General features: G+C 48.9%; 1 long non-coding RNA gene across 1 annotated transcript; it reads right to left on the reverse strand.

Annotated features, from left to right (window-relative positions):
* Positions 1-5,189: 5,189 nt before the first annotated feature.
* LOC311580257 lies at positions 5,190-8,607 on the reverse strand. Its single transcript, XR_014773410.1, has 3 exons — positions 8,416-8,607; positions 6,055-6,208; positions 5,190-5,303 (listed from the first exon to the last, which is right to left on the reverse strand). It is a non-coding gene; the product is annotated as an uncharacterized lncRNA (long non-coding RNA).
* Between the last annotated feature and the right edge of the window lie 3,456 nt (positions 8,608-12,063).

Below are 12,063 nucleotides of genomic sequence, written 5' to 3' on the forward strand. Positions count from 1 at the left end.
AGTACTGGGATTAAAGGCGTGCACCACCACGCCAGGCTTATGGAAGCATTTCTTTTTATTTTCTTGTTCCTGTCTTTTCTTATTTCCACCTTAAGTTTCCGGGCAAACTGAGGAAGAATGGGAATTTCAGAGGGACTAGCCTTAATCCTGATCACTCCTCATCTCTCTCACAGCAGCCCACCTTCGCTCAGGACCCAGGACTTGATGAAAGGGCAGCTGCAACTGGGTCTCATCTTAATGCCAACTGACCTCCCGCAAGAGCTCCCAGGTCCAGTCCAGCACCCAGGACCCTGAGTGCTCCTCCATCAATTCCACCAAGTGTTTCCTACAACCCTGGGGCTCCGAGGACCCGAAGTCGCCCCCTACCCTTATCTGAGCCCACCGTCTCCTTTATGTGAGTCACAGAGATTCTCCAGTCAATTTATTTGGGAATGAACATGAGGGTAGGAATGCAGCATAGTAAATAATGTGGAAATTTAAGGAAGTTGAGTCAAGGGGTGATTTTAAAGGAAATGGGGGAGGCTTGCAGAAGCTATTTTGAAACAACAATGCCTGGCCACAGGATCAATAACACGCAAGGCTTCACTCAGACTAAACAGGAAGTTGGTGGGCAGAAACTTTTTGTGTGTGTAAGGCTGTGGTAGCCTTTGGGTAAAGTGTTAGTTGCAGAGGCGTCGTCTGTACTGGTTCTGGTAGAGGATTTCATGCCTGAGACCCCTGCCTTCACACCTCTCCCACTGTATTACCGTTTGTGTTGCTAGCATTTGACAGGAGTGATGTTGCACACAGAGTGCTAACGGCTGCCCCTCCGCCTTGCCAGGAGTAGTTTCCCAGGAGAGCTGCTGAGCCTATCCAGGAAGTAAGCCCCAGAAACTGGCCTCTAGGAGCCCACTCGCTGCAGTGAGCTCCATAGTCTCTGCTCCGGAGGGCAGAGAAAATGTTCCAACCCCTTAGTGTCAGAAAGCAGGGATAGGCTCTCGTGGTGCAGAGTCTAACTGACACCCCTTGCTTCCACTTACCTTCTAAAAGAAGTGAAAATTACTAAAGAACAGAGTTGATGTGACTCCCAGTGAGGTGGGCACACACACACACACACACATATGCACTCACACATGCACACACATACACGCACATGTACATATACATACATACACACACTCATATACACACACATACACACATGTGCACACACATACATATATACACTCATGCACACACACACACACACACACACACACACATGCACACATACGATGGATGAAGCAAGATAAGTTCCAACAAGCAAGTTCCAACAAGTTTCGACAACGTCTCACATACACATGCAAACAGACAGACATATGCACTTTCACACATTGGATAGATGGACTAAATTCTAGCAAGCAAGCTCCAACAACTTTTTTTTCCCGTCCCATAGCTTAAATATTCCAGCAAAATCTTTCAGGCAGTGCAAAGATCACAATGTGGTAACAGTATATCTTTAAGTTAATGATTATAATAAGTATGTGTAAGAAAAACATATTCCCCAATCCCCTCACATGATCAAATGTTTTATGTATTAGGGGTGAAAAACAGATTATTTCTCAAAAATCACATACATTTGTAACTGAGCAACTTGTTATAGATTAACAAAGTGTAAGCAAACAAGGTGATTTTCTCAGCCAGTTTCTCTTTACAGACAGGCTGCAATTTATGGTTTTAAAGAAAAAAAAAATCAACTATCTTAAAAAGTAATCTTATAAAAATCTTAAAAGAACCACAAGCATGAACTTGTGTATAAATAACAAGCAGCCATTTCTACTTTAAATCCTCAAGGTGCTCATCTACTCATTAATAATTTTTATTAAATCTTATCAGGAAGCTGAGGGCAAAAATACGAGAAATTAATCATCACCAGCGCAGCTTCAGTGAAAGAGTCTCGTAAGCCAGTACTAACTGGGGTGCTCTTCTTGCTCCCTAACCTCAAAAAGTCCCCAACTCAACTGTTGAAAGTGTGCCTTTCTGAACTTCAAATTGTTCCTCAAGACTTTCTACATCAGAGCCACTGACAAAAACATCTTAACCTAACCTACTAAAATTATTTAAATCAAATCAGGAGCTCTGTAAAAACCATTAATTCATCTAAACAATATTATTTTATAAAAGTTAACCTTCATATTGATCTGCAGGAAAATTGCTCAAATTAGTAAGCTGTCACTCGGGTAACAATCACATCAGATTATAGGCAGTGGTCTCCCCATGCCCAATCACATCATGCCAGATACATGAGGAGTACAGCCGTGACAACCGTGACAAGAAACAATCTGAAGACAAAGTCCCTGGGGCCATGTGTCTCCAGGGAACACCCACTGCAGCCATGCAAAATGGTGGGCCATCTCCAGAAAGCTTGCCTGCCCACTGCAGCTCCTCCTGCAGGGCGTGTGTCTCAGCCCTTGCACACATCTTTAATCCAAGAGCTTTTGGTGAACAGGGTTAAATAAAGTTAACTCTAGGTCTAGAAGCACAGCAAGCAGTTGATAGGAAGTGAACAGGGCAGGGGGGGTGGGGGGGAAAAGGGGGGAACATAGTGAGAGGAAGTCCAGAGGACCGATAGAGAGGTGCACAGGAAGTAGAAAGGAGGGGCATACAATTTGAAGGGTTTTAAAGACAGCTTGGAAAAGAAGCCCTTTTTTCCGTCAGGGACATCGGCTGAGGAGGAAGATCAGCTGGGTGCTTTCTCTCGCTCTCTGAACTAGCAGGCTTTCGCCCCTGCATCTGGCTCCTGAGTCTTTATTGGTAAAATTGAGTGCTTGGGTTTTTGTTTAAAAACAACACCCTAGATGGTGTGGAGAGGGCGTTACGTGTCTGTGGATTTTTTTTTTCCTGTATGAATGAATTACAGCCCTTCATTCCTACTCCCCAGAGCCATGTTCAGTCTCCGCACCACCCTACCCCACCCCACCTCCACTTAACCGGTCACTGCCACTTCCTGACAGGGATGCCAACAGGTGAGAAAACGGAGCTTATCACACTTGTGAAGCCATTGGTATATTACAAATCCAAGACCCACGCGGAAACAGAGCAACACACATCAGAAACTGCTGGATGACCTCAAAAGACTGCCTCCCAATATATAGAACTCATTCGAGACGAATGCGTCTTAGGTCTGTGGCTTTGCCTGCCATACCTCCAACCCCTCAACTGCCCCTCTCTTCAATGCCCCTCACTTCCATACTGTCTCCTCCTCACTGCCAAGCCTTTTGTTTCTCTGGACTCACGCTTCTGACTGATCATACGACAGAATGATTGCTCTGCTCAGCTGCTGCCAACACCTGTGCTTCTGGAACGCCGTCATTCAAAAGAGCCCAAGAGCTCCTGGTCCCTTCTTCCCTAGCATCGTATTGTATCCATAGCAATCTCCCACAAGCCCCTTTATGCACTGTAGCATGCTAGCGTGGCTCCCTACACGTGTATACTTTATGCAGGCCCTGACTCAGATCTGTCATCTTCAAAACCCCTCTGTCCCCAGGACACACTGGCATGCGTGGGCTCCAGGCAGACTTGGGAAGAGGGTTCTCCCTGCACCCTGTCATGCCTGATCTCATAGAAAATGACACTGTCGCTAAAGAGATGTAAGCCCCATCTACTTCTTCTACAACAACAAACCAAGATACAATTCCACCAGCTTCGCTGCTGGTCTCCTTACTGGAGTGTGGGCATTCCCACCAAAAGCCACGTTAGAACAACTTTACCAGCAGAACTGATTACTCTCCCAATACCTGTATAGATGGAGCCCCTCCCTTAGTCTTTCTCAATGCAGTTAGGGCAGAGCTGTGTACACTTGGGGGGTTAGTTTTCTTCACTGGATCATTTGAGGTCAGCAGGGTCTCCTTAAATGCAGATCATTTGACGTCAGAAGACTGCCTAAATCCGAGCCATGTCTTCTAGTGGCATGAAAAGCCATGAGGAAGGAAGTATTTGCTATTTGCTTGCCTGCTCTCACTCTCACTCTGGCAAGTCCATTCCTTCACTGGAATTAGAGCCTACTTGTTTAGTATTCTGACACATACTGAAGACCACTCCCAGCCTTGTGGACTGAACTGGATTCTTGGACTTTATGTTGGGAGACAGCCATTGTTGGAAAAGCCACATCACAGCCTGTAATCTACTTTAATAAATTATAGATAGATAGATAGATAGATAGATAGATTAATAGAGAGAGATACCCATACATACATGCAAATACACAGGAGAGAGAGAGAGGGGAGAGAGGGGAGAGAGAGAGAGAGAGAGAGAGAGAGAGAGAGAGAGAGAGAGAGAGAGAGAGAGAAAAGAGAGAGAGAGGAGAGAGAGAGAGAGAGAGAGAGAGAGAGAGAGAGAGAGAGAGAGAGAGAGAGAGGAGAGAGAGAGAGGAGAGAGAGAGAGAGAGAGAGAGAGAGAGAGAGAGAGAGAGAGAGAGAAAGAGATTCATTCTCTCTGTTCTGTTTTTCTGGAGAACCTTGAGTAATACCCTGCCTTTAAGAGAACGACGTAATCAGCCTTGTCATGCCTCGGATTCCCGATGCAATCCGCTTTTACAACCTGAACTAATACACAGCTTTAACCTTAAATTATGTACTCTCTCACGCCCCACCCAGAATAATACATGTGTGCTGTCATAGTCGTTTCTGAATGTAGCCAGCGGACTGGAAGTAACCTAAGCAGCTAGGATCCCCCAGCATGCCCATGTGGATTGAGAGCGTTGGCCTACACTGTTGAGTGCTGTTCAGACTCCGTGGGGGTGAGCAAGGAAGCCTCCACCCTTGTAACCTCTGTTAACAATTCCTGTAAGGAATCTTGTATCCCTTTCCCTTGCCATGTTTCTGTGCTGTTCAATAAACAAAGAGAGCCAACTGACGATACAAGGAGTGGAGATCCAACTCCGGGCTCACTCTTGGTCAAGTCCTATCAGGGTCCTGGAAGGTGACAGAGACACACAAAGAGTGAGTCCCAGGGTGAGTACAAGAGACGTCCTAGCAGCCTTCTACCCTCCCCCAGCTCTTCCCAGGTTCCAGGACCCCTGGTCCCCTGGGACCACATTCTGATCGTCTCTGAAGCCACGTGACAGGTTCAAACACTCCATGACTTCACGTCTGTGCCCTCAGTCCCCTTGTTAGGTAGGCCACCTCCCCCTCAGGTAAAACACCTCTTGAAACACTTACTGTGGTCTGAATGTGCACCCCAAAGTTCACAGCTTTTAAAATCATCATCAGATGTGGGGCTTTGGCCAGTCGACTAGGATTAGGGAGGATCGTGAAGATGGGGACTGAGGTGACACTGTTGATTTCCTAGAAGGGATGAAAACCATGGCTGAGCTGTCACGTTTGCACTGCCTCCTTGTAGGGTACCCTCTGCCATAGGATGAGGTAGCACAAGGCCCTCCCAAGTATGAGGCCATGCTCTTAGCCTCTGGTACTGAGAGCCAAATAAACGTATATGCTTCATAACCTGAGCAGTCTCGGGTATTCTGCTATAAGGAAGGGACAGAGGGAGAGTCATGGATGGATGGCATTCCAATCTCCTTTGGGCTGATAAAGAGGCCAACTTCTCTTTACACACCCTGTTGGGACAGCCTAACACTCACCAAAGGGCAAGCCAACATAGAGAAGCAATGAAGTAAGTAGAGAAAGGGAAGAGGCAGGACAGTGGGGACAGAAGACAGGAGACACCTTGGCTTGAGATGCCCTAGAGCTACCGCACCTACAGCAGCCCAAAGCGTTGTGCAAACTAACAGTGCGACACGTCTGGGGTTCCCCCCAGAAATGCAGATTTTTCAGGCTCCTGAGTCAGAAGCCCGGGTGAGGCCTGACACCCTTTTCTGCAGAGGCCCCAGATGGCCCTGATATTCAGCAAGCACTGTGGGAAGCCTTACTCCAGATGCTCCCTACCACGCGCGATTCACTAGAATATGAGGGATGGGGAGCACGGCTGGGCTCCCCCATGCTTTACAGAGCCCCGTGTCCTAATTTGCTTTCTATCGCAGTGATAAACACCATGACCAAAGGCATGCTTAGGAACGAAGCTTTTATTTCATCTTACAGTGTATAGTCCATCCTGGAGGAAAGATAAGTCAGGGCAGGAACTCACGGTGGGAACTGCAGCAGAGACCATGGAGTAACACTCTTCTCTGGCTAGCTCGCCGTGGCTTGCTCGCTGAGGCTTGCTTTCTGACCATCCAGATGTGTTCTTCCATCTGTGGGGAAGGCAAAATACAATCTGGGGCCTAGAAGCACTTGGTCTGCCCATCACACTTTGTCCTCGCATCCGTAGATACCTCCAACACAGACTGTGTGGTCAGAAGGGCTTTGGAGCAACTAGGCCAAATACTGACTTTGTCATTGAAGAGGCCTGGAAAGCAGGTTTTCATCCATGTTAAAGAGTGGAGCTAAAGCCATCACTGTTCTCCCATATGAAACAGTTGGAAAAACACTACTTTCCAGAGGCGGCTCCATGGGCCGTGTGTATGAGGCACAATGTTGCTCTGGGGGAAGCCTGTCCCTGAGCTTGGTCTTAGCCCAGACGGACTTGCATTCCTAATCCATCTTTGAACCCATCAGTGAGCACTTTGGCTTCCCTGGAACCTGCACTTGTACAAGTGCAATATCGCTCGCGGGGGGGTGGGGGGTGGGGGGAGTGGGTGCGAGTGTGTGTGGTGGGGGGATTGATGGCAGTGCTCACATAGCAGGGACTAAGTGCCTGACTCTATTAGAAACACTTTGATCATACTGAAGCTCATTGAATCATCATCTAGTGACCTAACAGCCCATTCTACAGAGAGGAGATGGATCCCAGCTGGTATTAATAACTTGTCAAAGGTAAGGTGATGAAGGGTCTTCCCAAGGCAGATATGTTCGAATCTTACCGCCTAGCACATAACTCTGACTTTATTTAGAACTATGCAAAAGGAAGGTAAAGCAAGATCATTAGGGCGATCTCTAGCCTACTGACTTGCTTCCGTATACAAAGGAGAAACTTGAGCACAGAGAAGAACACACAGGGAGGGAAGATGACTTAAAGACACGCTGAGAGGACGGCCTAGACCGATGTGACATCCCTAGATGCCAAGGGATCCCAACGATGGCCATCTATACTAGGATCCGGGCCTTCCTGCAGCCACTAGAGGGAGTGTGGCTGAACCCACAGTCTGGACTCAGATGTGAGATCGGCAAACAGATACAATTAAGTTTGTTGTCGTTGTAAAAAGGTGTTGTTTCTAGACTCGTTGTTCTGAACCAGGCAGAATGCACTTCCTTGCTAGGCTCAGCCACACTTACAACTGCTGGTGGTGCAGACCTGCAGTGACTATGAAAAAAATGTGCTGAGAGCACGGGCACGTTGGTAGTGGGGATGACGTTGATGGTGTTAGCCGAGATCTCCACAAATACAGAATAGACGGTAGATAACATTTTATTCATTTTATTCGTTGCTCATCCACATTCTCACAAGACTGAGATAGGCAGAGTCCAGCAAAGGAACAAACCTCCATAACAAGACAGGAGCCACCCCCTAGCTTGTCGTGACAGAACAGTCCTATGAAGAGTAGGATGTGCTCCGGTTGGGGTTGGGCTTGATTACCACTTTTTGAGGCAGTTTTTCACTCTGCAAAGGCTGAACCCAGTCCATTGCACCACGTGTCTGCTGCTCCTGCCAGAGCAAACTTTGCCCAGAGCATAGATGAGGGGCTGCACCAAATTTGCTCTCACTAAGACTGGGCAGCACCAAGGTGGGACAATATTTCCTCAAACTGAGGTGTAGGGGACCATACGGAAGTGAGGACCCTCACCCTGATGCCGGAACGGCATCTACACTGCAGGTATTAAACAGGCACCAACCGCCCACTGCAGTCTCGGCTACTAATCCAACCCAGCTCGCCAAGCCTTTACAGATTTTTAAATATTAATTTTTGATTACGCATGCACACACACACACACACATGTATGTAGGTATCTGTGGTAGCCAGAAGATGTAAGATCTCCTAGAGCCAGAGTTGTGAACTGCCCAACATGGGTTCTGGAAACTGAACTCAGATCCTCTAAAAGAGCAGCAAGTGCTCTTAACACCTCTGCCATCCCTCCAGCCCTTATCATTTTTTAATGTGTGTGTGTGTGCGTGTGCGTGCGCGTGCGCGTGCACGTGCGCGTGCGTGTGTGTGTGTGTGTGTGTGTGTGTGTGTGTGTGTGTGTGTGCAGGTACTCTCAAAAGCAAGAATAGGGTGTTGGATTCCCTGGAACTCCGGTTACAGGACATTGTAAGCTGCCTGACATGGGTGCTGGGAACCAAATTGGAGTGGCCTAGAAGGGTAAATGTTAGTAACCACTGAACAATTTCTCCAGCCCTGCCCCCCAAACATGTATTTATCACCAGCTTGGCTCATAGAGTCAAGGCATGAGGGTGGCTTACCCTCTGTGTGCACAGCGGAGACAATCACATTCTCCATGAGGATTGTTTTGGGATAAAGCTGACATCTGAAGAGGCTGAGCACAAAGGAAAACTTCCAGTCATGTCGGCATCATAGACCACGTAACACAGAGGACTCAAAGTCCCAAGAACACAAGGCATCTGATGTGAGGTGAACTCCAGCAGGCAGCAGGCCCCACCTCGTACTCATGGGCACAGCAAGCAGTGCAGCTCAGCCTACTCCAGGTGAAGAGGACTTAGGGAGCCCAAAGCTGATGGCTCAGGGGCACGTCGACCTTGCCAGCGCCTGCTCCTGTTCCTGCCTGGCTCCACTCCCAGCTCAGGCCTGGACCTGCTCTAACTGCTCTCCCCTCCAGCTTGGCACAGGCATGCCGGGCCAGCAGACATCAGACGCAGAAGGCAGCAACACCCATGGAGGGTGAAGGGGTAAGAGACAGAGTGACTGAGAGGACAGAGGGGTCCATCTGCTCCTCCAGGGTTATCCCTAGGACCTAGGCTGGCCCTGGGACCAGCTCCCTACGCAGATAGGCCGCTCCCACAGATGCCTGGCCTGCGGACAGAGCTCAAGACTTCCTCCTCATGTTCCACAGAAGGGGGTGCAGCACTTCCTCACTTGCTCTGTGCTCCACACACCAAGTTATGATGGCCCAGGCCTCCAGACAATGAGTAATAGTCACTCATCTTGTCAAGGTGACAAGGAGCCTGCCCGAGCCAGCAAGGCCAAGGAAGGAATTGCACCCCAGAGCATCCTGGGACCCACATCCTGCTCCCTCTCCTATATCTGTACCCCTCGCCAGCTAACATCACCCTTTGAAGTTTCCCACTCACCTCCCTGCTGCCCGTGGCTGGCTCCCTCAACTTTCGAGCCACGGGTCCAGCTGAGCCACCCTTCCCCTCACTCTGCCCTTCACTGTGGTTGTTGGAGAGTCACAGGAGGGAAGTAAAGGCTGGTTGCTCAGGATGGATGGATGGATGGATGAAGCTGAGACATCAGAGCACAGGGACACTTGACCCTCCATGTTGAGAGTGACATTCCAGAGACTGCAGGCCACCAGCCACCACACACACCAGCAGGACTTGTCCTATACATGGTCAGGGGTCAGCCTGTTCTGAGATGACAGTGGTTGTCATCTCCCATGATCCTCTTGTCTACAAAAGGCCCCTGAATGTACCAACTTTTCATCAGGTGGCATGATCAAACTCTGACCAAAAAATTGGTGGGGTGCAGTGGAGAGCCACCCCACAGAGGACGCCTCAGTGGTCAAAATCAAGATGTCACTTTGAGGACACAGGACACAGGCCCAGCCTCAGGCTGGCCACTCTCAGCATCAGCCTGCTGGCCTTGGTTGTGCTGACTGCTGACCACAGGTCCAGACCTTCTCTGGAGCACACGGTCTGCAGATAATCACCACCTCTCACTCCACCTTTTACCTACATTCATATTTCTCTCACATGATCACCAGAGCAGGCCTTTCCTGCCTTCTGTGGCCCAAGTCCCTCAAGAGCACGAGCTCCCAAACCACGTCACTCAGATCAGTGGCATTTGTCTCAAGAATGCAAAGCTAAGGACACTGGAAGAAGGAAGTCAGCGCCCAAGGTCTCTGCTGTCCGCATCTCCAGAAATCAAAAGGGTGCCTCCTTTCAAGGCTCCTAGTGCCCTGAAAACTTGGCAGAAAGTAAATACAAGTTGACTTTCCTGTAGAAAACACTTGGCTGGCCGCAGGCTGGTTGGCCCAGGGCTCCCAAGGGAGGAAGCCAGATCAGGCTGATGCCCTAAGCCAGGGCAGCACCACTGCAGAGCAACCAATATTCACGAACAGGAAGAGAGGGTCTGCAAGCGGACATGAGGCGAAGCCTTCCCTTTCAGAGAGGAATATCCAAATATGCTGAATTAAACATGGGCCTTGTCTTGTGGGCTCCTCCCCACACAACAATGAACAATGAGCTGCTGTGTCTATCTTTAAGGCACACATCTCAAGACAGCATCTAGCAAGTACTCAGGGCCCACCCCTGCCCCATCTCCATCCCTGTCTTCATTAGAGCTGACCTCCTCCCGTATGTACACCAGAACCCATCCAAGACGCTGCTCCTGGAAGAGGCCCCCCAAAGCAGGATGCGGTCTCTATACCACCCCTCAGATGCCTGGTGCCCACCCAAGGATGACATCATTCCAGGGTTTTCCCACCTTCCTCTTTGAAATGAAAGAAAGGGGGCCCTTTGGCTATCTGTGGGACCTGCAGTCTCCGTCCACGCTTACTAACCAGTCCGTGACTGCTCATTCTCTGGGTACCCTTCAGACTGTCTGTGCCTGTGTCCACAGTCCTCCCAAACTCCCAGCGCTAAGGCTGCCTTCCAGATTTACACAGTTTTATATCCACTTACTGTATTTCACGCGAATGAGTGTTTTGCCTGTGTGCATCATCACATGTGTGCATCATCACGTGTGTGCCTGTGTGCATCATGTGTGTGCCTGGTGCCAACAGAGATAAAAAAAAAGGCACTGGATCCCTGGAACAGGAGTTAAAAATAGCTGTAAGAAACCGTGTGAGTTCTAGAAACTGAGCCTGAGTTCTCTGCAAGAGCCCCCAGCGCTCTTACCTGTTGAACCATCTCTCCAGCCCACATGGCATCAAGGCTTTTAAAGGAGAGAGTAGGTGTTTAGCTATACACCTTGGCTTTTATACAAAGTGGGTGCTCTTTTTAAAGATTTCTTTTTATTCTCTCTCTCTCTCTCTCTCTCTCTCTCTCTCTCTCTCTCTCTCTGTGTGTGTGTGTGTGTGTGTGTGTGTGTGTGTGTGTGTGTGTGTGTGTGTGTGCATGCCTCTGAATGCCACATGTACATGGGCACTTGTTCAGGGCAGAAGAAAGTGTCAGATCCCTTGGAGCTAGAGTTTCAGGGACTTGTGAGCTCTGACAGGCATGTAGAGAAGAGGTCTTAGGTTCTCTGCAAGTAACAAGTGTTCTTCTCTGAGCCGTTTCTCTAGCCAAGATTGGGCATTCTTAATCCCCAAACTGAAAGGCAGCTGCACTAGCTTCCCCATTGACAGCACACATGACACAAGCCACTTAAGGCAGTAAAGATTCATTTCAGCCCATGGCTTTGGAGGTTTCAGGCCACAGTCTGGTTCCCTCATTCTGGGCCTGGAGTCAAGCAGAGCATAACGGAGGAGCGCAGAGCAAGAGACAGACCCTCAGGACAGAGTGGAAGCAGGGGAGGGGGGAGGGAGAGAGTGAGGGAGGGAGAGGGGGGTGAGGGGGAGAAAGGGTCAGAGGGAGCAACATGCACTGGACTCCAACGAACACTTCCTCCAATCAGGTCCCACTCTCCCAAAAGTGCCACCAAATTAAGCATTTTTCAGTGGAGTTTTCCATTCCTGAGTCCAGAGCGCCCAAATGCAATAAGTTCTCAGGACCGCCTCAGTTTGTAACCAGGCCTCTGGTGTACAGGGGCAGCACTTCACATACAAACTGTAACAAGTCCTAAATCTTAAACATTGGCAGTATAGACATGACATCACAAGTGTCCATACCTTGCGATTTTGTTTCATGCATACAAGTATTTAAACTATTCCGTAAAGCATTACTTAAGGCTACATATTGCATAAGATGTATATGAAAGGTGAATTGATT

This window comes from Acomys minous, assembly GCF_964271855.1.
Source record: "Acomys minous genome assembly, chromosome: 13".
Taxonomy (NCBI): Eukaryota; Metazoa; Chordata; class Mammalia; order Rodentia; family Muridae; genus Acomys; species Acomys minous.